At 39.2% G+C, this 27533-nt stretch overlaps 1 long non-coding RNA gene across 1 annotated transcript in view; it reads left to right on the forward strand.

Moving 5' to 3' along the window:
- LOC308062895 overlaps positions 1 to 27533 on the forward strand; it is a 209440-nt gene that overhangs the window by 169588 nt on the left and 12319 nt on the right. Inside the window, exon 2 of the long non-coding RNA XR_013927738.1 lies at positions 1 to 27533. This exon is cut by the window's right edge and continues 12319 nt beyond it. This is a non-coding gene — a long non-coding RNA (uncharacterized lncRNA).

Genomic DNA, 27533 nt, shown 5'->3' on the forward strand with positions numbered 1-27533 from the left:
CTCCCTGTCTCTCTTGAACTGGGAAGCCCAGAACTGGACCCAGCACTCCAGATGTGGCCTCACCAGGGCAGAATAGAGGGGAAGGATCATCTCCATCAACACTGGCCATTTTTCCTCAACGTACCCCAGGATGCTATTTGCCTTCTTGGCCACAAGGGCACGCTGCTGGCCCATGGGCACCTTGCTGTCCACCAGAACTTCCAGGTTCTTCTCCACAGAGCTGCCTTCCAGCAGGTCAACCCCTAGCTTGTACTGGTGCATGGGATTATTCCTCTCCAGGTGCAGGACCCTGCACTTGCTTTTGTTGGATGTCGTTAGGTTCCCCTCCACCCAGCTCTGTAGCCTGCCCAGATCTCACTGAATGGCAGCGTAGCCTTCTGGTGTACCAGCCACTCCTCCCAGTTTTGCATCATCAGCAGACTTGCTGGGGGTATGCGCTGTCCCTTCCTCCAGGTCACTGATGGATAAGTTGAACAGGACTGGACCCAGTACTGACCCCTGGGGAACAGTGTGAGCTACAGGCCTCCAGCGAGACCCTGTGCTGTTGACCACAACTCTCTGAGCTCTGCCATTCAGCCAGTTCTTGGTCCCCCTCACTGTCCGCTCATCTAGCCCACACTGCCTGAGCTTACCTGTGAGGATGTTGTGGGAGACAGTGCCAAAACCCTTGCTGAGGCGAAGGTAGACAACGTCCACTGCTCTCCCCTTGTCTACCCAGCCAGTCATTCCATCATTGAAGGTCATTAGGTTGGTTAGGCATGATTTTCCCTTGGTGAATCCATGCTGACTACTCTTGATAATCTTCTTTCCTCTAGCTTTGAGATGACCTCCAGGGTGAGCTGTTCCATCACCTTTCCAGGGATGGAGGTGAGGCTGACTGGCTGTAGTTTCCTGGATCCTTCTTGCCCTTTTTGAAGACTGGAGTGACATTGGCTTCCCTCCAGTCCTCAGGCACCTCTCCTGTCCTCCATGACCATTCAAAGAGAGTGGCTTAGCAACAACATCTGCCAGCTCCTTCAGCACTCACGAGTGCATCCTATCAGAGCCCATGGATCTGTGGGATTATACTGTATTTGATGCACCCAGGATGCAGTTTGCCCTCTTGGCTGCCGGGGCACACTGCTGACTCATGTTGAGCCCGTCATCAGCCAGCTCCCCCAGACCCCTTCCTGCAGTGCTGCTCTCCAGACACTCCTCTCCCAGTTCACACTTGTGCCCGGCATTATTCTGTCCTAGGTGCAGAGCCTGGCATTTGGACTTGTTAAATTTCATCTAGCTAGCTTCCAGTCAGCAGGGACCTCCCCAGATTCCCAAGACCTTTGGCAGATGATAGAAAAAGGTCCTACCATAACATCTGCTAGCTCCTTCAGGACTCCGCCAGGCATACGGAGTTGAAGGGGAAATGCCAGGGCCTGTGTTCCCCCAGCAGGACTATCATCTGTATACAGCTCCTGAGCCTTTATAAGCTCTGAAAGTTTATTTTGTTTTCTCATTTGTAAAGGGAAAATATGTAAGTAGATGGATGTGGACAGCCATGAACTTCTCTGGCTCTACTGCAAGTTGGGTGAATATAAGCTAAATATTGTCTAGAAATTCAGTGCAAAGTACAAGCCATAACATCCTGCTTTTTAGAGAGCCATGCTTATTAATAGTAATTTAGACAGTATTGGGGATAATTGACTTTTGAAACATATTCAGAATTCCAGGCGAATCTCCTTTATATTTTAGCTGATCATAAAGGTAGGTGGGATGTGGTCTTTTTAATTCTTTCTTCTTCATTTTATCTTACTATGAAATATACATTATTGACAGACCCTTTAGGCTGTCTTTTAAGATGACATTTAACAGGAAGGGTTCGAGTATAGGAAGACTTACCCTAAATATTAACCTCCTCCTCAGGTCTTTATTTAACTTCTGTATGCATTTTTTTTTAGCATTTAGGTCAGTATTTTCGATGCCCTCCCTTTATAAATAAACAGAGAAAAGTGACAGGCAGCAAGACTGAAACCGACGAAACAAAATATTAAAAATAATACACTGTCAGATTGTAGGATTTGTTTCTCTAATTCAGGAGGATATAAGCTATTTAAGCAAGTACTATTAAAACTCTGCATTTAAATAATCCACTGGCCTATGTTCAAATAGATTAATTGCATTTGGACCTGTGCAAACTCTTAGACTTGAGAAGACCTACCATGCAAAACCTGTAAAATCTTTTAAAAATCATTCTTAATGCAGCAATCCAGTTGAAAAAAAAAAAACAAACCAACCAACGTTAAAGTGATTCACTGGAGATGTATCCTGAATCTAGCAGACTTGTCACACTTAAATTTGATTTGATCACTTCTCCTACTAGAGTGTTCAAATATTTAAATTCTGTATTGTAAAAACTGTTGTTGCTATGTTGTTTTCTTCCTTAATTTGCAGCTGAAAGAAATATGCCAAATTCCTGAGAGGGGTTAGTTTTTCTGCAGAGTTAATAATTAAGGAACCAACATCTACATCATTGTTCATGAACGTTGAAAATGTAATAGCCATTCCAGATTGGCAATTTGATTGCTATAACTGTAATGTGTTATAGTAATTTAAATTATTAATATTATGACCGTCATGCCTTTTTGTTGCAGAAAATGAATTAATTTGGTCACTTTCACTTTTTTTTAAAAAATATCTGACAATATTGAAGGTTTTAATCTAATCAGTTCCTATGAAATCAAAATTCATTTTACCACAGCTTGCAATGGCTTTCAAGGAAGTGTGAAAAAATATGCTATCCTTTACTCATGGGTGTATAAAATAAGTTGATATAAAGAATCCTGGTGTCATATTATGGAGAAAGAAAATATTTTTCAGTGGTCTCTACATTAGTACTAGCTAGGAGCCCTGGTAATAAGAGGAATAAGAAGTATTCATTTATGAAACAATATCTGATTGGGTGGCTATTACTGAAATGTGGAAGGGTGTTTCACATGACTTGGATGTTAACATTGCTGGCAACACCTTGGAAAAAATGAAAATGTGGGCAGAAGAAATTGTTGTAAAGATATTTTCTATGTCGAAGTAACTGAAATTTTAAAAGGACAGGAAGCAGAAAATGTACGGATTAGTATTCAGACTGATAAATAATAGAGGGACATATTGATTAAAATTGTTTAGAGAACAAATTAGTATGTTAGAGGGAATAAACACCTTTTCAGCAATTTTTATAGGAAAATTTGATCCAGGACACCTTTAACCATAGGTTTTATTTTGCATTTGTTAGAAACAATTTGAATTCCTAAGCAATGAAATCAGTAACTGTCTGGTAGGCAAACGAAACAAGCTCGGAGTAATTCCATAGTAGATCTATGAGGACTTGATCCTTGCTCTAAAATCTAATGGCTAATATGAACAATCAAGATCTAGCACTTTTTTTGCTATAGTTATACAGAATATTAGTTCTGGCCAGTAATATTCATACTTTGTTCTTTTGAACAGTTAGTTTTACAAACTGAAAATAATAAACAAAATCCAGAAATAATAAAAAAAAATATACTCATGCGAATGCTGATTGAGCATTGCACACAGAACCAGTAGGTGATGAACCTTTGCCCCAGAGCACAATTCAGCAATTAAAAAAGCTGTCTTTGGCTAAAAATAATCAAGCTTCACAAAAAAGGTGAAATAAATAATTGGATTGTTTTTAAAAGGAAAGTAGAGGATTTCTGAAGACAATGGGAATAAATCAGTAAGTTAGAATGCAGACCATGGATGAGAATAGGAAAAGGTCAGCATTAAAGCCTTATAATGTAAATAGCTAAAGATAGGATCTGATGAAGGAGCGGAGGAAGGAGCAGTGGCATGCACAGGGCTCACAATAGCAAGATGCCATCGGCTGGCCTTAAGGCTTTTATCTTTAAACATCCTGAGGATTTCCTCCTCAGGGTGAGAAAGAATGTTTAAATATATCAGGACAGCATGAAATCTCTTATACAGGTGTGAGTCCAGGAAAAAGATGTTAAATTATGTGTCACAATGGAAGAAAGTCTGAAATATTCACCAGCTACTTCTCTACAGTTTTTTGGAGGAAGCAAAGATACCTACTGGAAAAACTTAGAAATGCCCTGATAAAATAGACATATATCTTATATTTAGCAGACCTATCAATCTCACACTTATATCTGAGAAATGATGCTAATATTACTTTTTTTTCTTCCAGTGGTTAAGAATAATACCAGGCCACAACTATTACATTTAAAGTTTATATTCTCAGGACCAGACAATTTGTGTCTGAATTTCTTTGTCAAAGGTCAGTGGAGTTCTTAAAAGTCTTGACACTTTTGTGACAAATATTGGAGGACAGAATATTCCAGGACACAAATAATTAATACAATAATAATTCAAAAACACAGAAAATGGTAATTTCCTGGGAAGTGTTAAAATGGTCAGCATGAAATTACCATTGGAAAAATCATAGATGAGCTGATATTGATATGCCCAATAAAGAATTGATAGAGGTTAATATATTTAACATGAGGGAACATGGTCTTAATGAAATTTGGTCTTTTTGAGTAAATTTGGTATTGCTTTTGATGAGATTGTGTGTACAGCTGATGAAAGTAACTGTATTGACATACAAATTTATGTAAAATCGTTTATTTAATTAAACATGATGAAAATTAGTACTGTACAAAATCAGTGTAGTCCATATTGAAGGAATTAAAAAGTGGTAAACTGATAAATCCCACAGAGTAACTGTAACACTGCCAGAAGTCAGTCTCTAATAAAAAAACTGCAGAGATCCCATTTGCAGCTGAATCCTAGTCAACTTTTTAATCAGTTCTCTTGACAAATTTGTAAAATAATTACAGATAGAGTGTACAAAGGTACAGGCTTGGTAGCCTTCCTTCTTGCTATTTTTTTGGGGTTCTGGCCAGTGTTTCTTAGAGTTCAGGACACGATCCACTTTTATCTTGTGAGTCAAACCTACTGAGAACTGAAGCAAGCAGAAACTTTACCACCAATGTTATTTGGAGCAGTATCTGGCCTTACTTCTGTGAATGTCCTTGTAGAGATTCTAATTGCTCCTGGCTACCATAGTATCATACAGTAGTTGCCAAGGTCGGCCACTTCAGACTGTTGAAGCAGTTCCCCAAATAAAAATTAGAAAGCACGGCATATCCATAACAAATGCAAGGGGAAGGGGGAGAGAACAGGAAGAACAAAAGTGAGAAAGGTGGTGGGTTAAGACAAAAACAGTTCAATAGGTGAAGGAAAGGGAAAAAAATGCAAAGAAGTCATGCAGGTGATGCAAAGAAGTCACTCACCACCTCCCACAAGAAGACTGATGCCCAGCCAGTCTCTGAGCACTGGCCACTCTGAAAGCCAAAGTTCCCTGTTTCCTCTTCCACTACTTCAGTTTTTTATTTCTGAGCATGACATCATATGGTATGGAATATCCCTCTGCCTGGTTTGGGTCAGCTGTCCCAACCCTGTAACCTCATAACTCCTTGCTCTCCCCCAGCCTGCTTGCTGGGGGGCAGAGCGGGAAAAAGAGACCGCGCTGGCAATGTGCAAGCACTGTTCAGCAAGAGCCAAGACACTGGCGTGTTATCTGTTAGCTGGTTTAGCCACAAATCTGAAACACAACACTGTACAGGCACGGCCAGTACCGAAACAACACACCTTAGATTTATCGTGACACAGAAGCACCCCTTATTGTCTATATCTATCCACAAGTTTATCCAAGTGCAGCAACATATAATTATCATGAGTAAGTTTTCTAGTTCTCCCAGCACACAGAAGTCTGTAAATCACCATAGCATAATGAATCCAAGGCATCAATCTCAGCTCATCTAAGCTGTTACATTACTTACCATATGGTCTGCAAAATACTAAATATGTTTATGCTAAAACAGTGATTCATGTATGCTAAACCCACATCCAGAAATTTGGTTACGTTCTCTGCATCACCACAGAAATGCCAAATACTGAGGGCTGGCCATTCATTGACTGTGCCATCTTGACACGATGGTCACTGCATATCCATGACCTCCTGCTCCTTTTACATTTCCTTCTACAGGACCCACTTGCACAAGGTGGTGTTTCAGATAACAGTGATGTTTCACTCCTGCTGGCTACAGCAGGAGGAGAAGCTTTTAAGCATTTTTCTGGGAATACTAAAGCTAAGAAGTCAGTGAAAATATCACCACTTCAGGAACAAACCACTACTTTCCTCTCAGAAATTTCAGTGTATGAGGCAGGTAGCGAATGGGGCTGTGGTACTGCATTGTATCCTCCTCCACCCAGACTTAATGAAAAATAGAAACAGCTGGAGAGCAGCGAAGAGGTCCATAGGCAGCTGCTAGCTGATGTGTCTCGTCAGAGGCACAATGGAATGCATGTTGTGATTCTTCAATATACTGCAAAGAGGTACAAAATGATGAGGCATAATTCTTATTATTTTATTGCAGATCCCTCTTTCTGCCCTTACTACTTCACCTGCTGCAATCTGATATTTTGCATGCTATGTTTCATCTGATGATATACTGGATACAAATCTATACCCTATTGTATAAATGAGATTTTGCTAGATGTTTCTAATTAAATATTTTCTAATTTGTTTTGGTTCAATTCTGGCATCAGCTGTCACCAGAACTCTTTAGATACCTATAGATTTCAAATTATCCTGTTTTAGAACATGTTACAGTCACATAATATTATTGCACTATTGATAGACATGGTGATGCTGAGGTATTAAGAGATCTCATTGATGATTAATTAATCTAGATGAAAACAGACTTCATGCAAGCTTCTCACAGCACCTTCACCTCAGAAGCATATATACATGACATATCTTTTATTGTTTATATGACAAAGCTATTGTACCATCATTTACTCTTATGGGACAACTTGTAGCTTTGGAGAAGTGAGGAGAGAGAGAGAGAGAAAAAAACTCCAGCCATCGGGTGCTACAGTGCAGTTGAGGGATATCAGTAATATAGGAACATTTGAGAATACAAAGAATGTATTCAAGTTATGAAAATAGGTTGCAATGTTGAGATGGCTAGACAGGTGGCAAACTGAGACTACTGCTTTATGCAAAAACTGTATCTAGTTACACAGTTAGTTCTGTTACTATCTAGTTACTATTATGTTTTCTGCTCTTGTCTTCAGTCCATCAAGGTATCTGTGTATAAGCCTTGTTTCTGGGCAAGGAGTGTTCCTTAACATATGTTTGTTCAGCAGCTACCATAAAGGAATATTTATCTCTGTAGGGATGCCCAAATTGTAATAGGTGCTAATGTAATATAAATAACAAGAAAAATAGATTACAAGATTTGCCATAGGTTTGATTTCCATAGTTTGAAAATGAGCAGATTTTCCTTCTCTCTGTTTAAAAATGGATAAAGTCATATAAAGTATCTAAAATAAAATGCATTTTTGTTCTCAGATAAAGTGCCTGTTAGGCATGTTATAGAGCTGTGAGGATTTAGAAAAGCTTCAGAAGGAAGTCAGCTTGCTCATATTTATTTTTAAAATGCACTCCACACTCACAGGCTTAGAGGGAGCTTAATTACAATCAATGGAATAATTAAGTTGAGGGAAATGTGCAATAGAGAACAAAAATGAATAGAAAACATATGCACAAGTGTACCTTTGGGCAAATGCATTATAGGCACAATATTGTCATTATGCCTCTCAAATCACATCATTATTTGCTCTGGTGTATGTGTGGGAAACAGACTAGATTGTTCATGGCTTTTACATTCATACTCTCATCCATATTTAAACATTTTACAAAATGGTGCATTGTAGTAACACTAGCCTACACTTAGCATACATGTAATTTTGTGTACAGCTGAACTTCCACAACGTATTCCTAATTCTGAAAATCATTGCTATTTAAAAACCTGTGCTTCTCTCCTTCCCCTCACAGTCCATGTATTTTAGGAGTACTTATAACAGTTTGCTCACCAGAGTTTGACTCACAGCGAACAGCTTTCCACAGATGTATTATTTGCTAGTTCCAGTCTACTTGCACTAGCCAATTGCTACTGTTTCACTGACCATAGCTCTCTGATAAGTAAAATGCACACCCAGGAAAGGTCTCCTAGAACAGGTAGTTTAAGACTGAAATGGTCTTTGAGAGTCTTATCATGGTCTTTTTTAATTCTGAATTCTTATCTCTTGGTGCACCTTGCAGTCCCAAAGCCATAAGTACTGTAATGGGAAACCTGCTTTTTTATCTTTTTTTCTAGTATTTGCCATGATAGACATTGAAGAGGGAAGGAGAAGAAGGAAACAACAAAAGCTACCCCTCCCCCCCACCCCCCACTCCTTTTCAGGTTAAAATTAGTCATGTCTATATATTTTAAAGTGGTCACCAACATTCATGCAATTCTATCTTTGAAAGGGTTAATATAGTGCTCCATAAAAAATATTTAGAAAATACATATTTGATATTTTCTGGTGTGCATTTAACAGCAGAAATTCCTGTATCAGGGGTGAAAGTCTCTTCAACATAACTGAACTGATTTCAGAAGGTTTAGTCTAGAAAATTTTGGTCCAGGGTCATGCCAAACCTTTCAATTGCCCAAATATGTTAGAAGACACTAATAATAGGTGCTATGTGTACATACAAGAATATCAAAGAGTAAAAAATCTTGAATTTATTCATATTGCCTGTTTAAATTCTAGCAAATAAATGTAGCAAGATGTGAGACGTACTAACTAATCCTTAACCATTAATGGGGGAACTTGTTAATGGATGACTTTTTCAGCTGAAATATGCAACATGCTTTGTATTACTCTGACTGAGTTAACGAGTACAAAAGATGTGGGTTATGAAGTGAAGGTAATATAAATGATCATCTATTCTTGCATGGTAAAGCTGATTAAACAGTAATGTACAAATACACTACTGTAATAACTACATGAAATGCAAGGAGATAATTTTCACACAAACCAAACGTTCACGTTGAACTCTGAGGCATCAAGCACATACATAAAAAATAGTGTGGGTGTGAAAGAAATAAGGAAGTTAGGGGATGAAAGGAAGAAGAGAGAACTTGTATTTTTTGTTAGGTTTCCCTGTGCTTTTAATACTAAATTTCACTGAAGTGGAACTTAATTTTGATGTAAACCAGTTCTGGCCTTTGGAGCTTTTTAATAATGCACAGGTAACAAGGTGGATGTAACCTGTACCTGCACTTGCTGCAGCTCCTAGGAAGGCTGGAAACCTTCCTAGGAAAAAGCTCATTTTATCTCTGATCACCACAGCTCACTTGGTTTCATTCCTTCTTCTCCTACCTGCACCCTATTCTGTCACATCCTTTTCTAAGAAACAATACAAATGCCTCCTATATGAGTAGGGACTTCATCTAAATGTATGTTATATATGTATATATGGAGGTTGTGTCCTGCACTTATGAGTATAATTTGTGGCCAGAGGCTACAAAAATCATTGCTAGTGAAAAAGGAATGTCAAATAAGGCTTAGGAAACAATATAGACATAGTGACAAAAAAAGGGAGTAAGAAATCTAGACATTGCTTCATTTAGGAGGAAGGAAGTAAGAAACTTCATGACAAAAACATAAAATGATAACAAGAAGTTTAGAGGAGGTAAACTGTGACAGCATTCTCACCGAGGCTAGTAATCCAAGGAACAGAAAAGCATACAGTGGGCTTAGAAGCTGGCAAACTCTATGTGGCTGGATGGAAACTTTCTTTCAGACAAGGGGCAATCAGTCTACTGATCTAATTGCTGTATGCTACTACTGACACTTTGGATTTTAGCAGGACACTTAAATATGACTTTTCAATAGCTAACAAAACGACCAAGAACTACAATAGCAAGAACAGTAAATTTTAACAGTTCTTCATTGATTGCAATCTCACATACTTCAAGGGATAAACCTGCCTTTAGACCATGAAGGCTGCAATAAACTTAATCTAGTCATTTTAAAGTCCCTTATTTTGTGACTATTTTGTGCATGTCTTCTGAAAAATCTAATAGTGGCCCTTATCAGAAGGGAGGGTAATGGACTGTAAGAAGTACTGGTCTGATCAAGAAACTTCATATATGTATATATGTGAGACACAGAAACAGAAAGAAACATGGGGCTTTTGCTTTTCCTAATTATCACTGAAATTAACATGACAACAATTTGCACAGCCTCTCACTACAGATGTGATGAAAGTGAATGTGTTTGGAAGACAGCATTATAACCTCTCACTACGATAGGCTTCTATGAGGTTTTTTCATCCATCAAATCAGCTGGTTGAAAGTGCACACTCCCACCTGCTCCTCTGAGTCACTGTGTTTTCCAGTGTCATGTGGGAGCAATCTGTCAGAACAACCATGTCATAAAACCACCACAGAGCTAGAGTCTGCCACTTTGATAAAAGCTGCAATAGGATTAACTAACATGCTGACATAACGATATCAGTTGAAGAACTTAGGAAAAAGCAGAAGGTAGGGGAAGAAGCCAGGCAAAAGTAACTTTACTGAAGAGAAAAAAACAGTGTGCAACCCAGCCTTCAAAAATAATATTGTTTTAGGGTATGCAGACATATTGATTCTCAATTTATTCTTCCAGCTGGAGCTAAATAATTAATTATTTGGACCCCATATTTTGCTCTGTCAAGTTTTTACCCATGCCTGCATCACAAGCATTATTTCTGACTGCATGATATGAGCAGTGAAGAGTGTAGGTGGCCTTCAGGAACTCTGTTTTGTCAAGACTCCCTATTGCACGTGCAAATACAGGTGAATTTCATTAGTGATTCTGGCTTGCTACATGACACCGGCCATGCAGTGTACTCTTCTCCTGAGTCTTGAAGAAGTAATGAGCTCTGTCACCCCAGAATGGACTGAAAAGCGACAAGAATGACTCACTGGAAAGCAAACAGACTGGGAAAAGGAAAGTAAAATGAAATAGAGCTAGTGAGTGACCTTTGAAAATTGATGTGCTGGCTTGAAATTTCCAGGGTAAAAGATCCAGGCAAATTACTAAATCTTGTTCTCACATGTAACAGGATGGTCAATTTGTTTGGTCAAATTCAATAAATGTTAAAGCCTTATAAAGCTTCTGTGCAAAAGGATTGGAGGTGACATCAAGGCGGATAATAAAGTTACCCGGAGCACAGATCAGTGGCTATTTAGCAATTAGCTCTGTCAGCAGCTCTGGAAGATCTGTAACAAATCATAAGGTTTTAGTTAGCCAATATAATAAAAATATTTAATAGCAAAGAGAAAGTAACAGAGGCAATAAATGTGTTTAAGCATAGAATATTGCCTTCCTATGATAATTACATGATCTGGAGAAAAAAATGTGGTTTTTGATATATGATATTCTTCTTGACACAGAATATTAATATTCCACAGGTGAAGAAATACTTGTCTTTTTGACATTCCTCAAATCTCATAGATCATAACACTGTTGGTTTCAGGTATGGAATAAAGAAAAGTTATTATGTAAATTTCACAAACAGACTGAGTGGAAATAGGAACAATTACTATAGGCTCAGAAATACAGCAGAAGTATGAAGAACAGAAATGAAGCAATAGGGAAGGGCAATTCAGTTCACCAGAAATAAGTGCCAGCTCTTCACTATAAAAGTACAATTTAGGTGAGCAAGTCTGAAAAGAAATGAAGAGAACTTGGTAATTACCATCTTGTAAGCCCAAATTTGTCAAGTAATATGATATATAGCACAGCCAGCGGAGATCTAAGACAGTAAAGTCACAAAGTAGGTATTCATGTCTTCAAACTTTAGGCATCTAATTGAAGCACTGAAACGAGGCACCTAAACACCCTACATAGTTAATGGAAAAAGGTAGGCTCCTCCAGAGAGCAATCTGAAGCACTTGAGTTAGATGCCTACCTTTTGCTGTTGACTATATAGGCCAGCTGAGGTTAGATGGTGTGAATACCTCTTGAAGTGCCTTATTACAGCATATCCAGGAATATACCTAGGTGCAAGGCAATGGCATTGCAGGACACCAATTATGTACTTTAACAACACATGCACTACTTCTAACAGAGTGGTATTTATATGTAATAGTCACTGATTGCTTTTACACTACCCTAAAGCTGTGCACAGATGTAATGGAAATGTGGTTATCTTCCATAAAAAAGTCAGGTTAAGACTGTGAACAGCTTTTTGAGACAACATCCATTCAGTGCAGAAGATGAAGCTATGGCAGAACTGAGAGGGGAACCGTTTTTGGGGACTTCTAAAAATGAACCGGGCTACAGTGAAAGAAAACGTCGTACTGGACAGAGCCTGAGAGGACCGTGTGATCTAACTCCATCTCTAACTTGCACAGCTATAGACATGTCACACTGTCCTTTCAGAAAAATGGAAACCAGTGCAGGGCTCAAGTTTTGACTCTTGTAAATGTATCACTTGTCCTTTGAAAGTATTACAGGATAGGCAATCACAAAAAAAAAAAAAAAAAAGAAAGAAAAAAAAAAAAAGAGAAGGAATATATAGGGAAATGATTAATATGTAGGAGAAGGATTAATAGGAAAAATAATTGAAGTAGCACATTCCGAAACTGCAAAGCACGCTAAAAGTAATACTTGTTTTGGCAGACTTGTCCAGACAAAAAAATAACCATTAGCCTCATTTAACCAGCACAGTGGCACAGTTTGCTCACACTGTTCTCTCTGCCTCCCTCTCCAGCCAATCTAGCTCAGTTCAGCAGCAAAACCACTGAAATTTCTGCTGTGTTTTAAATCACTGAAGTGGTAAATAATAGATATACAAGAACTCAAATTGGTACAAAATAATTTGACATAGCTCTTACAAGCAAGCTTTAAGTGATGGCTTTAGCAGTCTTATAAGATCTAAACAAGAACAGAACCACATAAGCACTTAGGAGTGAGCAATTGCTTGCCTGTTACAATTTGATTTGAAGCTGATCTAAAGGAGTAGGTAGCACAATTGGCTTTGAGTGCATGCAGGAACCTCTATCAGCCTCTTTGTTCCTTGAAGGGTTAATTCCAACAGCAGAGATGCATAAAAAAAGAAATAGAACATTCTTTTCAGGTACTTGAATTCATAGAAAAATATTGATGGAAGTAAAGTCTGTCTGAATGAATAAAATAATTCTAATTAGAGTTTATTGCATTTGAACTACCAAGAAAAAAAAAAATCTTCCTTTCTCAAGCCTTCTTTTCTTTTCTTTTCTTTTCTTTTCTTTTCTTTTCTTTTCTTTTCTTTTCTTTTCTTTTCTTTTCTTTTCTTTTCTTTTCTTTTCTTTTCTTTTCTTTTCTTTTCTCTTCTTTTCTCTTCTTTTCTCTTCTTTTCTCTTCTTTTCTCTTCTTTTCTCTTCTCTTCTTTTCTTTTTCCTTCCCTTCCCTTCCCTTCCCTTCCCCTTCCCCTTCCCCTTCCCCTTCCCCTTCCCCTTCCCCTTCCCCTTCCCCTTCCCCTTCCCCTTCCCCTTCCCCTTCCCTTTCCTTTTTGCTCTGCTCTGCTCTGCTCTGCTCTCTCTTTTCTGTTTGCTGTCTTTCAGGAATTTTCTCTTTTCCAATATGCAGTAATAGGAAGTTTTTCTTATTAACATTATACTTTTGGGATTCATGAAACAGTAGTGAATGATTTTGCCTTTGTACAGAGAACCATTGTAGGAAATGGGATTGCTGTATCCAAGTTCAATGAAGACTGATTTTTCATGTTAAATGCAATATGAACATCTTGTTCTAAGTCTTTACTTCTTATTTGTGCCTTGCAAAGAGGATGGACAGTGTCTGTGAGAATGCTTAAGCACCCACGAGTAGCTATCAATGACTGCAGGTTAATTGTCTATTCAGTTTTATATTACTTTGTGGGTAATGAAGGTCCTCAGTACTCAGCCCTTTCAGACTTGAGGTTCTATCCTAATTGCCTTTTTGCTGCATTCAGCATGTAGTCTTAAAATCCATCTGCAGTGCTACTCACCAGTCTTACCCCCTGACCAGCATGGTTAGGATGAAGGGTTCTGTGGAAGACAGCCAGAGTATAGCTGTTTTCTTTTATACTTATGGAGAGGATGGATGCATACTGCGCTGGAACTGTTCATCAAGCGTTAGCTGAGCGAGGTCACAGCCAGGCTTGACTGGCATCTTCTGTTTGCTTACCCCAGGCTGATGGGGTGTCCGACATGGCAGCGTGCCCTCTCCCCACCTGCAATCCCCTCAAACTGAGAGGGAGGTAATCCTGCTGTGCTGTAATCCCAGCTGGAACAGCTCTGGCTGGCTGGTAACAAGGTAAACCCCCTCAAAACATGGATGCTTGGACATGCTATTAGAGGTAAAATGATGGTGTGTACTCAGGGGTGATAGTATCACTCACATGGGTACCACAGGGAGCAGGATCCTGGTCCTGGACGCGTAGTAGGTTAAAAATTGCCATGTGATGCTCCTGGGTACCAGGAACTGGCTGTCTATTTTGCATTTTAGCATGGAGCTGGTGTGATTTTTGTCTAGGCTAATGACCCTTCTCCCAAACTCATTCTGGGCTGGGTCTCGAAGCTGACATGAGCTAGGGACCATTTCCAGTGGACAGTCTGGATGTTGCTTCCTCATTTAATAGCGTGAACTGAGGCCCTCTGGGGCCGTTGGTCGGGATGCTGAGGGCATTCTTGGGCACGTGTCCTTGCTGGGGCATGTGGAGCCTCCCTGGCTTCTTCTGCATGCTCAGCCCCTCTGCTGTGAGCTCAGGCTGCACTGTGTCTGCTCATAACCACTCTGGGAACTGGCAAAAGGTATTTGCCTGCACATCGGTGCAGCGGTACCACCGCCTGGCAGCTTTGTTGTATGATGATTGGCACCTCAGCCTGATGGCAAACAATAGGATTTCTGAGCAGCAACAGGCACAATCTTCTAATCCTCTATAATTAGCTTTAGAATATTTGACAAAAGGGAAGTAACACTAGCAGATGACTATGTTTTTTGTGTGTTACTACTCATGTAGCCAAATGCTCATAGAGTCTGCTGCTTCTGGTAGCCTCCCTCTGTTACTGCAGGATGCTTTACACCCACGTGAAGCAGACAGGGAGTAATGATCTTCCCTCTCCTCCTCACTTCTGCCTTACTGGGTTGGAGAGGAAGGGGACAGCAGAGATTAGGGAAGCAGTGAGGCTACTGGGGAGAAGAAACACATTCCTGGGGAGCAGAGGCAGAGCCTATTAGCAGAAAGCAAGCTCTGCAGTAAACCTCTCCTTGATTCACCCTCCTTAATATATAGCCCACATGGCTCTTGAACAAAAGTTTTTCAGATAAACCACAGGTCAAACATATGAAAACTCAGTACTTTTAGCACTGTATGTGTATATAGCAATTGTTTTAAAAGCCTGCATAACCAGAGTGTGTTTCAAGGTACATATCAAAAGCATCAGCAGAGAGACCCTTAGCTGGCGTAAATCAGTGTCACTTGTATCAGTCAACCGTGTTATTTCATTATTTCTGAATTCTAATAAAGTTCATCTCCTTTCACACAGTGCTTCTCTGCAGTATATCCTTTATGATGATTTGACATCTCTGAAGGCATTAACAGTCTTTGGGGAATGTGAATCAAACAACAAATGCTCTTTGTGCATATTCACTTCTTATGGTTTTATTTTAGCTCATTCCTATCAGAACAGAGCCTAAGAAAGGATGTCTAGAAAGGACAATTTCCCAACAGTGTTTACATTATGGGAAAATTTCTCTCAGTATGAAGCTGCCTGGAAAATTCTGAAGATTGTTTCTGCCTAGGAATAACAACTATATTTCCCATAAATCCTTAGAGATGGGTCTATGGACTTCTCAGTAAAAAATAATAAAAACCCTCCACCTTACTGCATCTCACTGAAATATCAAATATAGAGTATTGTCTGCTAAACCTTAATAATTAATATCTTGTTGCCACCGACCATTATGTTCACCTATTAATATCCAATATTTTCTTTAAAGAAACCCAAAATATTTTATGTTTGTGTTTATGTTTATGTTGTGATTCCAAAAACTTATAGTCTGAAGGCTGTTTTCTTATTTATTTATGACAATTCAGACTAGAGAATTGATATATTTGTGTCATTTATAAGCATTAAAAAGAATTTTACTAGGGCCGAATTATTCCTATAAGCCATTGCATTCTATTCCTCCCTTTCTTCCTCTTTATTCTTGAGTTTACCATAGGCTGGTTAGTTTACTGCAGATCTTTTTTAGAAGTCCTGTTTAATATTTATTTCTCTCTGTGATTCCTCATTCATTTTCCATTCTGCTTATGAAACTTTGTTAACTCTTTAATCCTCCTGCCGATTCCATCTACCACTCCCAGGCTAGTTTTAAATGACTATGGGTACACTGTAGTAAGTTTGTTGGGAAACGTATAGAAGTTTCTTTTAAGCTGTTCTTCATAATAGCAATTCATAGGGTCATTCCAGCTAAATGGTTTTTAATGATCTCATGGCATCAAGTAAGTCTTGACTCTTTGGCAGTCCTGTGTAGGCTTTGCACCTCATGGGCGTGCATCGCTGAGGGAAAGCAAGTGCTAAATTTGTGCTGTCCCCTTCCATGGGATGGCAGTGGATGGGCACCAAGGGCTCCCACGAGGGACCAGGAGGGACTGCTCTTGATGAAATTAGTGTTCTCCTTTCTCTCTCCCAGAGCAAAGGGCAAAACTTAATGTTCACACCTCAAGCTTTCACTGGCTCAGAACAGCAGGATATTAGAGCTCAGTCAGTGACAGATTTTTAATCAATCTTGGGATTTACAAAAATCTGGACAAATACTGTATTGTCTCCCCTAAAACCAGTATAGATGGAACAGGAAATTATATACTTGTTCAGTATTTAGAGCACACAGCTGTTTTTGCAAAGGTAGTGTATGCTGTGACATAAAAAAAAAGCTTCAGGACAATGTCTGGGGACCTGCTGCCCAGCTTCTCTTAGCTGGGGCAGCTAGGTTCTAGCAACCTGGTGCCTAGCTTCTAGCAGCCGTGGTAAGGCAGAGGGTAGCTGCAGATTTACGATTTGATGCAAACATGTGGCCAGCCCAAGGTCTCTGGCCGTTTGCCAGCATAAACCTGAGCTGGGCAAAAGCTTGGGCTTCCCTACCGTGGTTGCAGTTAAGGAGCAGCACTGGGTCCAGATTTCTCCTGCCTGATGAGTGTGAGAACTGCTCAGAGCTGCTCTGGCAGAGCCCTTTGTATTTTACTCCCTTACACCCTGGGCTTTCTTCAATGAGAGTAAGAAACATCACATTGCAACTGCCTTTTGAGGGACATGCTGTGATACACACATATATTAATTGGGCCACAGACAGAAAGCTTCATATCCAGGTGAACAATCCTTTAAAGCATTTGGCAGCAATAACAAGTACCTCAAGGTTATGCCCTATCCCTTTTTCTCTTTATGTCATCTGTAAAAACTGTGGACTCTGACATTTAGTTAATTAAATTTGCCCACACTATCTGACTTAGTTGTGTAATTTCTCTTGAGGATGTAATTTTTGAAGGTAGTAGGCAAGAAGAATGGTTAACCTTGATAAGTCGGTTTGCCGTAGTAGTATGTTATTCAAGAAAAACTTAGGAGCTTTCATCTATTGTATAAAAAATCAACCTCAGGACAGTGCATAGACATGGAATATCTAAAGAATAGCATAACATCTTTGAGGCCAGACAGCAGAACAAAATGGAATTATCACAGAATTGCAACTGCTGCTGCACTTCATCTACAATTCTCTGCCTACTGCAATTTTCTTGTAATAAGTGGTGTTTCTCAGTTAATTGTAGATTAGATGATTCCCATCAAATCTGTCTGAAATGTTTTTTATTGTCTCTGATGCTTTTTATTTCAATGTGGATATATAAAGTTGCTTTTGAAATTTTGCTTTGATACAGTATTTGTATAGGTGTTATATTTTTAGTATTGGTTTGGTCCAGAGCTGGACCCATGTTTTTAAGCAGTTGGACCCTCATGTCTACTGTTGATACCATAATTTGGAGGTAGTCTTATTTACGTCTATGGAGCCATCTATTCCCAGAGTTGCCTTGTATAAATCCTACAGACACCTGCTAGTCTGTCCCCGGGCATCTTGAGTACATGGAGATCAGGCTTGGTGTGCTACTTGAGCACTGTGTGGGCGTATGGGGTATGTAGGTACTGAAGCTGGGTCTCCGGTTGGGCTCCCAAGCTCACAGTCTGTGTGAGACTGATGTGGTTTTGACTTTGGAGCTAGAACTGACAGGCAAGTCAGAAAAACCTTTTGAAGTGATTTTTGGTTTACCGTAGCACCTATTTTTATCTTATTACCTGAGGTTGTACAGATTCTTTGTTTCTATAAAAAAAATAATAAATTAATATAATAATGATGCCATGAACGGCACTAGCTATCTCGCATAATACAGTGATACTACAAATCCATCTTAGGGAAGAGGAACTCTGTATAATTTAAAACTCCAGAATATCCATCAGTAAAAATTTTGGTATGCAGATTAGAATGAATTCGTTCATGGCACTAACAACTACCAGTAGGCAATTTTCTCTTGTATTTTACTCGTACCACCCATTAGGAACCATGGTTTGATATTCAGAGCTTCACCTAAGAGGAAGGGAGAGATGTCATGGCACAGGCAGTAACAGACTGCCGTCCATACAGACAGACAGCGAAACAGGGCCAAATTTCCTCCAGTCTAGCAAGAAGCACAGCACATGTGAAGGCACCAGGAAGCAGTTGTAAATCAGGTAATATTTGGCCTCTCAAAGGTAGCTGTAAAATCAGATGCAGTTGATAAAATGTACGTCAAAGTCCATTGTAAATTTAAAGCCAATCTATAAGAATTTTCCTTATTTTCGTCCAGTAAAGTGTATGCAGGGGAGCAGGCATTCTAAATCTGAGATTAGGCAGATTGATACGAGCTGTCTGACAAATCTCTGGCACTAGATAAGGCTGGAAGTGGAAGGGAGAGAGTTAGAAATTGCATGCATCCATTAACACACTCATTTAAACATGCAATTTAAATGCTAATTGATGTTAATTCATCCCAGCACTAGTGCTGTTTTGATCAGCTGTTAGTCAAATACAGTCACCTGGCTGAAGGAATAGTGGTAAGGGGCTTGGGAAGATAATGTAGGCAAAGACAGGGAGCAAATCTATGTATGGTACGTGTTTGTTTCTCTTCACATATTATTATACCTTCTGGGTAATTAGAATTAGCTGAATATAGGCAAGAAAATGAATTGTGACCATTCTGCCACTGCATGCTGACCACTCATCTAATGAATGATGTTTTTAATCTTTTACATTGCCTGAAATCATTCCATATCTCAGAATATCTTGATATTCCTTATTAAAATACTTAATGACAGAAACAGCTAAGAAGTCCCAAGGTAAATTAAGTATTTTCTTTTAATCCAAACAGAATGTCTGGTTAACTTAGGTTTTTTTTTTTTTTTTTTTACTTTATTTTATTTTAGCCTCTTAGGTGAGGAAAAAAGATCAGATCACAAATAATTCTTTCCAAAAACTATGGATTAGTCATGGCACTGAAAACCATTTGTTTACTATGATGTCTATACTTAAGTAAACGCCTTGTATTAACTTAAAGCGAAACTTTCACTCTGTAAATACATTTTTCTAGTGCTTCTGCAACCACATGGAAATTTAATAAATGCTCTAAATGTACAGTGAAATGTTGCTGGTCCACCTATTACTGTTCAGTTGCTGTTACTCAAAAAGTTATTAACAGTAAAAAAGGGTTACAAAATGCAAATTGCTTGTGGCTGATAAATAGTAAATTTTGTGGGCTAACTCGTTCTTAGCGTTTTGGTCTGCTTTATTGTTAGTATAAGAGGTTAAATGTAACAATGGAGGTGGTAGCATTTTTATTAAGCAGCCAGAGTGCAGGTTTGGCTCATGATGTGTGTTAATATCATCTCCATACGCCATAAACCTGCCAGGTCAAATTCTGGGCTTTCTGCCAGATGCTGTGCTCAGTTACGCTGCTGTGAACCTGTGGCAGGGATGTAGTTTCAGGGGTGAAACAAGGGGCAAAATGCTGTCCAGTTTGTTGAAACCTTATGAAAGCTGGAAGTGACGGAAGGCCCAATTCTTCACTGTTTGCACCTAGGAAAAGTAAGTGTAAAATGCTAACAGATTGACTGCTATGGCTGGATCATTTGAAACAGTGATATAAAGCCATTGTCAGAAGGATAGCGGCACTGCAGTGTGTAACTTTCCATGAAGGGCTTGATTTGAGCCCATCGTGTGAACAGACTCTTAACTGCTCCAGTGGCTTTTGATAAGGACACAATTCACGTAAAGCTGAAGATTTAAAGAAATGACAAAGTAGTCTACTAGAGAACTTCATATGGGGATGATTCTGGGATTTAAGAAGTGCTATATGTAGGTCCATTGCAGGGGAAATTGAAGAGGGGAGCTATGAGTCAGAAGGAACTGACAGCCCTCCAGAATGGCATCATTTTATATTTATCCAAAATCATATCTTTAATTCATTATCTACATTTGAAAGATTGTGGTCTCTGCAACTGGTTTTCTATCATGCAGTGATGTTATAGATCAAATATCTCAGTCAACTGTTTTACTACTGAATGTCTGTATAATTTCAAATGACATTTTAAGCCACATTGCTGAGTTCTTTTTTTTTTTTTTTTTCCTCCAGGAAGGTTGAGAGGAATTTTATGTTGGGTGGACTTGTATGAAAGCGAAGGTGATATGAGATTTTAAATTGCTTGGCTTATTGGTAGTGGTTTATCTTAAATTGTGCTGCTGCACTGTATTTTTAAATTATGTCAAAGGCACCTAGACCATATGGAATGAAAGGAAAATAATGATTTAAGAGTGTATCTATCTATTGCAAGAACATTCTCGTTATGTGTCAGAAAAACCACATGGTCTACACTATCCAAGAGAGATGATAGGTCTAAAATAACCCCTATGAAGAAGTGGTGGTTAAAGTTATCACATGTGTCTACAGTTGAGCACCTAAATCCAGCTCCAAGAGCTTGTGAAAGGAATGTCTGGTTCTTGCTGATTTGTGACTACTCAGCACCTCTAGTACCATTCTGATATTAAAAAGGATTTCAGTGATAGTGAAGGTTGTGTCTGGAAGTAAAACAGTTGGCCTTGTCATGCATTTAAAAATATATATGCTCCTGCCGGGAGTCACTGGCTGTTTTTTCATAGTACTCTTGTAAATGGCAGATAACAAAAAGTTGATAACTATTGATATTACTTATATAAAAAGGGAGTTTTTCAGACAGGCTTCCATAACTTGATTCTTGAGAACATGAGTCTGGATCAGATGTTATAATAGATGTCTTCATTTGTTTTAATTTATGTATGTGTCTTAGTGAACAGTTATGCAGTACTTACTGGCTGTCTTGGTAGCAGGCTAATACATTAAGTGGCTCCTGCTACTTTCCCTCCTTAAAACAGTGTTTTTTACTGATGCATTTTCTTATTGCAGTTTAGTAGAAAATATTTTCTGAAATCTGTATAGAATTATGTGCCTTGCTTTATCTGAATCTACTGTTTTAGTGATATATACACTCAAGGAACTCAACTGAATGTGTCTCGTAGCAGTAGTGAAATGGCTCTCTGTGTCATAGCTCCCACAGAGAGGAGCTCCACAGTAGTCATTAGTAGTACAGGAAACATGAAAGGTAGCAACTGAGACCTGAGCCTTCCCTGCAAAAGGAAATCAAAGCCCAGTGGCTCTACCACTGTTGGCTATTCCAACAAAAAGCAGGCAGTTTTAAAAATGATCTGTAGGCATTGAAATGACAGGATAAGTGGTAGTGAACCATCTACGTAGAAGATGTAATTTCTGACCCAGGAGGTTGGCACTGGGTTTAATTTGTATGGGAATGTTGGGTTTTTTTTTTTCCCAGTCTTCTTTTTTCCGATGTTTTTCTTACAGATCTCCAGTTGTGGGAAAATAGTGAGGTTAATGTAACTAAATTTAAAATCTCAAATGCAGGTGGGCATGAATGTGGCCCACAGGTGCAGAGTGGTGCAATTAGCTGCAGTGAAACCAAAACACCTGCCTTCCTTGTAAACCCATGCATCAGTAATCTTCCTTCCCTAATCCTGTCTGGAAGTCACACATGATCTACTGCAGACTCTTCTTTCTAAGCAAGTTCTTAAGGACCATCAACAGCTGTTAGACTCAGCAAGTGAAAGCTGACACACTCCATGGAAGTCAACACACCTACATCTGTCTCAGTTTTGCTGTTGTGCTTTACTAAAACACTCTGGATTTATGTGGGGAATCCGTGTACTGTTCCTTGTACTGATATCTGTAGTGGAAAACCAAACAGTGGCTAAAAAATTTTCTAAGCAGAAGCACAGAAGAAGCTGACAGAGACTGAGAAAACACTCCTGGGCCTAATCTTGCATACAGTTTTCTCAATGAGGCCAGGCTCCTTAAGAGGTTAGGGGAATGACAGAATTAAGTTGTTTTCCAGGGGAAGGGTTGAGGTTTTTGATAGGGGCAAGTGGTTCTTTTTGTGGATATTGACTGTCCTCAGACAACACATTTTGCAATGCCACATACTAAATTGTTTTAATTTCCTAAAGACAATTTCAAGTTCTCTTGCAGTGGGAAGTAATATTCAGTTCTCTGAGGAAAATGGACTTAACCCTCCAGGTCTACCACAAATGTAGAGCTTTACTCAGTTAGCTGCAAAAGCTTTCAGTTAAGCAGAAAGCACTGTACAGTCAGCAAGTGGAAGGAAAAATAGAAAGCTGAAATTTGAAAGCAGAAAGGAACAAGTAAGTATCCTCACAAAAGAGGAGTGCAATTGAGAGTCAATTGTCTAGAATAGTACTTTGGGCATCCTCACCTCCAAGAATAATGGGGAGAAGCAAAAGGCTTTTAGCACTGCAGGGAGGGATCACACCACAGTTTACACGGCACATTTATGATTATTTGTGTTATGATAGTATCTAGAGCAGGAATAGATGATCTGTAGTGCATGGTGCCACAGGCTGGTGCACTTTGAATGGTGTGAGGCTGAGTCAACCCAGGGCTGGGAGCTGGGGAACATAAACTCCCGTGAAAGACCAGTGAGACAGAGATTCCCTCTTCAAGGTCAGAGTTTGGCAGAAGTTAGGGGTGGCTTGCCTCTTAAAGAGACAGCATCTCCTTGCTCCTGATACGAGTCCCTCCCAATAGGCTCAGGATTTTATTCCAGAAAGAAGAAGACAGCCTTGCACGACAGCTGGAAGTTGTAACGGTTTGCTGGTTGCCTTAAATACAAGGCAAATTGGCACAGGGGAGACTGGGCTGGATCCCAGACCCAAGGCACCTATTCCATGGTTGGCAACATTAGCTGGGGCATCAGCACTCTCAGCAGAGTGATAAACTCTCACTTCATTCAAAATGGACCCTGGAAACTTAGGCAGAAAGAGACAAAGGCCCAGAACTACTAAGCAGGTACGCAGCTGCCAGGGATTTTGAAAGCTGTGTAAGAGTTGCCAAAGGTTTTACAACTGTCGCACTCTGTCAAAAACAGAACCCAGCTTTCAAGCCCTAAATTAGAGTGTTAACTCCAGCTCCATCTATTGCTAATGTCTCTGCTTCTTTGTGGAATATGCCGAGATTTCTAAGGAGCTGAGCTTTTAAACAAATCTTTTGGAGTAGCTTTCCACAGGGTCCATATTTTTTGTGAAAATAAGTAAAATAAAACAAATAGTCAACTTTCTGACCAACCGGCATGTTTCAGGACTTATTTTAATAAGACACTGAATGATTCCTAAAATGTATTTTTCTCCTACCTGAAAGCCAAAGCTAATAGCAGATAATAAGAATCCAATGTGTCTCATTGTTAGCTGTCTCAGTAAAAGCTGTTCCATTTGCTCTCCAATCATTTCTTTAATCACACTTTGGAGAAAATTGCACATAGCTGGGTTCATTGAAACATGCTGTAATGTTTTGTTAATTATGTCACATGTAACACAGTAGGCCAAATTTTTGAAAGAATAACACGTGAATAATCTTCCTGTCTGAGTCTTGCTTAATAAAAGTAATACCAAATCTTAGTGCTTACACAGGGTTTAAGCCCCTTTCTGGGTCACATTCTCATCTGTGCTACTCACTAGCACAAATGCAATGCATATATCCTTCCTTTCTTGCTATGCATTTTATTTTCAGGAATACAAATTTTCCCACCATTACTGAACAGCATTTTATATACAACAACAAACTTATTTTCATCTTTTGGATTCTTGAAAATATTAATACCAGAAGATCTAGAAAATCAGAAGTATAAATCTGCACATCAGTGCCATACATGCTTTGGAACATAAATGAGGGATACCTGAGGTGATATTCCACCCATGGCAAAATCAAGTCTAGAAGGGCAGCAGACTGGGATGCTGGCCTTGAGCTGCCTGGCTTCTTGTCTTCGGTGTTGTGAGTGGAGTTAGGGCACTGTCGAAACAGAATCATGCAGTATGGACTTTCCAATTAAGGTGTCTCTGCCAGCAGAGAGAAATTTGTTGCAGTGTAGATCTACCTTTATTTGTCAATAAATACATGGCTTTCCTTTGGCAAGCTAGACAACCACCTTTCTGTTGCCATGTTGACTTTGCTGGGGCTTTCCTCGATAGGCCTGTCCTCCTAATAGACAGTTCTACTCTTTGTTTACTTATCCTGCTCTGTTTTCTAAATCCTTGCATTGCTAAGTTGGTGGGGTGCATCCTGGCTACACAGAAAGGCAATGACATCCTGCATCATGTGCTGGCCAAAAGCTGCATGAACAGCTCTTGTTGACACCAGCGTTACAGTAGCACATCTGGTGGCTCACATTGCTCTGCTGCCCAGCTGAGCGGACACTCTTTGGGAAATCAACAGACTGTGAAGAGCTACCAAGTTTGCATTTCTGTCTCTCCTCAGCTGTTCCTCTCCTATCCCTCCCTCTCTTCCCTCCCCTTCCCATTTTGCTTCTAGCTCTATCCAAAAGCCTAAACCCAAGAAGGATCAGAGCGATATTAAAGTTTCTTAGTTTCACTTAAAATTGCACTATCAATCTGCTGAAGGGGATGTGGTAAAACAGCAAGGGACTGAAGAATATGTGATGGTGAGTGCAAGATGGGGATCAGGGGATTAGCAGGGAATAGGAATAAAGGAGTTTGAAAAGGAGAAAAAAATCCTGGGAATGAGCTTTAGGGGAAAGAAATCAGCCAGGGGAGTGCTGGCTTGTGAAGGAAGGTGCCATTAGTCAGAGGACACAAGCTCAGGAAAAAGATGTATGCAATGAAAGAAGATCAAAGGAGTTTGATAAGAAAGAGAAATATGGTAAAAGGGGGTCTATAGTAATAGAAGTTTATTATATGAGTAGTTCAAATATGCAGAGTAAAACAAAGACACGGAAATGAAAAAGATCACACAGGTAATAAATATTTAGGATGGCTATATGAGGAGATAGTTTGTATTTGGACACAACCCAGGGAACGTAAGGGAAAAAGAATGGAGTTATAAAAGATGAAAGAAAAAGGGGACAGATAAAGAATTTATGTTTACAGAAGGCACCCTGCAAGGCTTGATTTTACACACTCTGTTATGTATTTAAATAGGCTTTGACACTGGGAAAAAAGGCAACAGTAATTTGTTGGTCTTACAAATCAAATTCAACATACAGTAAATGCTGAAATACCACACTGAATATCAGTGTTAGAAAATAGCATTGAAATGTAAGGAGGAGATGCTGAGCAGGAATTTCTTTCCTGAGTCAACCTTTGCACAGGGTATTTAGAAAGAAGCATAGATGGCTTTAAAGTTAATTTTTATGTCTATTTTGACATTTAATTGAAGCAATTTCTTATGTAAAAGTTTGATTTCTCTATAATACCACACTTATCAAAGTTTAAGCAGAGCAATTTGAAACGTCAGGATAATAAACCATGAAAAATAGGAATAAATATGCAACATCTCAGGTTTTATTACAGACTTACATGGCTATATGCATTAGAAAAAGTAGTATGAATAGATGTTAGGAGAAGAATGTAGAGGCTGGTAATCAGATCTGGAACAGCTTGCTGATTCGGACGTGAGATAAATGTCTAAGCACTACTACACAGCACTAACCAAAAACATACTGACTCCTGAACATTGCTTTTATGAGTTTAATCAGGTAATATGTGAACAGAGATACTCCTGTTGGCTGGAGAATGTTTTATAGAGCAGAAGGGAGTGGAAGAGGACAAGGAGAGTACACCTCCCCAAGGAGGAGAATGACGTTGGTTGCTTGCGATCAGCTAAAGACTAAGTTTTAGTTTTTGAATTTATTAAAGTAATCAAAAGAAATGTATATCCTTAATGTTATTTAACTAAAACTTCTTAAACTGCACCATGCCCTTAGAGTCATGTGAGAAATTAGAAGTGTTATTTATTTGCCTGGGTTTTACCTTGACTTGTGTAACTTTGATGATGTGGTTAATTTTGACTTAAAATTACTACTGAAAATGGATTAGAAAAAAGGTTGAAAAAATGTTATATTTGAAATTACATGCTTAAATTATCTGTAGTATGCTGATACCCTTCTTGCCCCCACCTTTTGTTACTGAATCCCTTTCTACTCCCACTCTGTATTTCCCTGATGTGTTCATCCTACCTCTCTAACTTTTTTGCTTTCCACATGGGTCCAGGCAAGATTTAAACCTATTTGGTCCCAGAATCACTGGATTTTTTGCCATTCCATAAATATATATCGGCCCTGTCAGCTTCTCAGAAATTTGGATCAGCAAAAGAAAACAGATACATGGGATCTTGGATTGGAGGTAATGTATTGTAGAAAGGGTGAAGCTTCCTACCTTACTTTAATCCCTTAGGATGCTTGCTTGTATCACTGTAGCCTTTCTAAGCCCTTCAAATGGGGAAAGTACCCTCTTTTGATAAGACAGTGTAATTAAGCTTATAATCAGAAAACTGATTTGCTATTAGTAAAATTCAGTGTAGAGAGTGATTAAGAAAATAGGACTGAGCTTATAGATTTCTCACCTGCTTGACTTTTGGTAGCGCACAGAGGTTGGTCCAACTCACATAGAGTCACATTGAATTAGAAGTATTAGAAGAAGCTATCAGTTTAAGATTAGGCATCTGGCTGTAAACTTTATACAGCTTAGAAAACAATTAGCTTATCGCAAAATATATGCTTTTATCTGCTTACTGAATAACTATAGACTCTGTGCTGACTAGGATCTTGGAGCTGCCTGGTGCTGTGTGAGATGCCCTCATGTTTTTCATCAGATGCCACACTGCAGATATCTGCAACAGTACCTTCCATCCCCATCTCCCTAGGGCATCACAGATGCCACCAAACTTCTACGTCTAGTCAGCAATGAAATCAAGGAATTGAGACACTGCACAGTTAAATCTGTGTCTTAATTGCAACCTGAGCCTGCACTTTTAGTCAGTAATGGGACCCATTGCTGTTTATCAGTCCATCACCACTGCAGAAGCATCTGTCCAGTACATTTAGTGATTTTCAGATATATTTTCTGTTCACAGAAATGAGTTCAGCATATTCATCAGGGAAAATCTTCTCCTTGATCAG

The sequence above is a fragment of the Falco punctatus genome, assembly GCF_963210335.1.
Source record: "Falco punctatus genome assembly, chromosome: 4".
In the NCBI taxonomy this organism is placed as follows: Eukaryota; Metazoa; Chordata; class Aves; order Falconiformes; family Falconidae; genus Falco; species Falco punctatus.